Source organism: Scylla paramamosain, chromosome 4, assembly GCF_035594125.1.
Source record: "Scylla paramamosain isolate STU-SP2022 chromosome 4, ASM3559412v1, whole genome shotgun sequence".
In the NCBI taxonomy this organism is placed as follows: domain Eukaryota; kingdom Metazoa; phylum Arthropoda; class Malacostraca; order Decapoda; family Portunidae; genus Scylla; species Scylla paramamosain.
This window is the reverse complement of record NC_087154.1, coordinates 35,314,527-35,317,026: the sequence shown is the minus strand read 5'-3', so window position 1 is coordinate 35,317,026 and position 2,500 is coordinate 35,314,527. Positions and strand designations below refer to the sequence as shown.

At 46.2% G+C, this 2,500-nt stretch overlaps 1 long non-coding RNA gene across 1 annotated transcript in view; it reads right to left on the bottom strand.

Moving 5' to 3' along the window:
• LOC135097504 (uncharacterized) overlaps positions 1 to 2,500 on the bottom strand; it is a 16,509-nt gene that overhangs the window by 1,266 nt on the left and 12,743 nt on the right. The window lies entirely within an intron of this gene.

Here is a 2,500-nt window from a genome sequence, read left to right as displayed (position 1 = left end):
AGCTTCAAGGTCATGTTGATCGCTTTCTTCGATGTGAGGGGCATCGTCCACTGCGAGTTCTTGCCACAGGGCCAGACAGTCAACCAACATGTGTACAAAGAAGTACTGCGGCGTCTGCTTCGTGCAGTGCGCGAGAAGAGGCGGGAGTTGTGGCAGGGCAACTCGTGGCTGCTTCACCACGACAATGCGCCTGCTCACAATGCCCTGAGCATCAGAGAGTTCTTGGCCAAGAAGAACATCGCCGTGCTGGAGCAACCGCCCTACTCACCTGACCTCGCTCCGTGCGACTTCTTCCTCTTCCCCAAGCTCAAGGAGGTCATGAAGGGGACCCGTTTTGATGATGCGGACGACATCAAAAAGGCCGTGACGACGGAGCTGAGGAGCATCCCGCAAGAATCCTTCCAGCAGTGCATGCAAGCCTGGCAGAGAAGGATGGACAAGTGCATGCGGTGCCAGGGGGATTACTTCGAAGGAGATAACCTATAGTTTGTAGCCTGGATGTGAAATAAAACTTGTGTGGCACCAGTCCTGGAACTTTAATGACACACCTCGTATATATATATATATATATATATATATATATATATATATATATATATATATATATATATATATGGTAGGTGACAAGGAGGGGCTTTACTGCACACCACGCAGCCGCCACAACCACTCGAATTCCACTGATTTATCTCTTCCAACCAGGTTATGTGCTTAACAATTAATTATTATTCCTTCTGACTGTTTGTCTGTCTGCCTGCCTACCTGCCTGCGCCCCCCCCCCCAACTCTCTCTCTCTCTCTCTCTCTCTCTCTCTCTCTCTCTCTCTCTCTCTCTCTCTCTCTCTCTCTCTCTCTCTCTCTCTCTCTCTCTCTCTCTCTCTGTGTGTGTGTGTGTGTGTGTGTGTGTGTGTGTGTGTGTGTGTGTGTGTGTGTGTGTGTGCACGCGCGCGCCTGTATGTCATGTGTACACTGAGTCTATTTTCATTCGCACATTGCATTCACAGAATCAAATATCTTCTTAGTAGTTTACATTTCTCTTTCGGGAGCGCGCACGTTTCCCTGCACAAGCACAAAAGCCACATTACCATGCTGCTCCACCGTCTGTTTTGACCCTTCTATAACTCACAATACTTTAAGCTGAAGTGTTTGCCTTTCCCGCGGCGTCGCCACAACCTCGGCTCAATACCAGCTTTTACAGTCCCGCCAGAATTATTGAGGCCGCAGTATGTCTTCTGATGCAACGCACTTCGCTTGACCAAACACTGCGGTATATTGCTCGAGAATACTTCTTCTTCCTCCACTTGTCCCACTTCCACTCCGCTTTACGCTCGCCAAACAAGCAGAAATAAAACACAGCGCAACACAGCATACTACAGCAACCACCAACATTTTTTTTTTTTTGTATATTACGAAGTCTGCTGGGAAGGTAAAGGTGATAACAGCTTCAGACGCTTTCTATACAAGAGATGCAGCATTACGAATGATATGTAAATACCGGTGAATAACTTAATCACTCGTGTGTGTGTGTGTGTGTGTGTGTGTGTGTGTAATCAGTATGTATACTTAGGTGAGATATCGTTTTCTATAAGGAAAATGTTTTTGGTGTTGCTTTGGCCAAACAAAAGATATGCAATTTCGTTGGTAATTTTGTATCTTGTATTTTGTAGCACGTTTAAATTACCTCTTTTTTTTTCCGATAAACTAAAGTGTGTGTATGCATGTGTGTGTGTGTGTGTGTGTGTGTGTGTGTGTGTGTGTGTGTGTGTGTGTGTGTGTGTGTGTGTGTGTGTGTGTGTGTGTGTGTGTGTGTGTGTGTGTGTGTGTGTGTGTGTGTGTGTGTGTGTGTGTGTGTGTGTGTGTGTAAAGCAACCCTATATCACACGAGAAACTCTAATATTTCACTGCTGACATTTTCTTTCCCGTAATTCCCCTCCTTGAAGCTCTCATCTCTATCCAGTCATCTGTCATCCTTATCTATAATTTCCTTTCCCAGTACGCAGCGGCATCCGTTCAGCTTTCATCCACAGCCAAAGGTTACTAGAGCCTCTTATCTGCGTCTTCCCCAACCTCTTAATACCCTCCTGCCTTTCCTGTCTCTCGCTCTTGTTTCTCTTCTCTCCTATGCTTCCTGTTATTTTATCTCATCGGTCTCTCATTCACGTATCCTGTGCCCTTATTTCTCGTTTTGTTCCCTTCCCCGCCAGCCACGATATCCCTGATTTACTATGGCAAGGGGGAACGGGCTACCATGCAACGAGTATGAACCCATTGGCGTGGTATGTGACAATTATGTGATTTCTGACTGAATACATGCAATTCTCGACGCCAAATTTCTGGCATCTTTATTACATGTGGTGCGTGTGTGTTTCTCTCTCTCTCTCTCTCTCTCTCTCTCTCTCTCTCTCTCTCTCTCTCTCTCTCTCTCTCTCTCTCTCTCTCTCTCTCTCTCTCTCTCTCTCTCTCTCTCTCTCTCTCTCTCTCTCTCTCTCTCTCTCACACACACA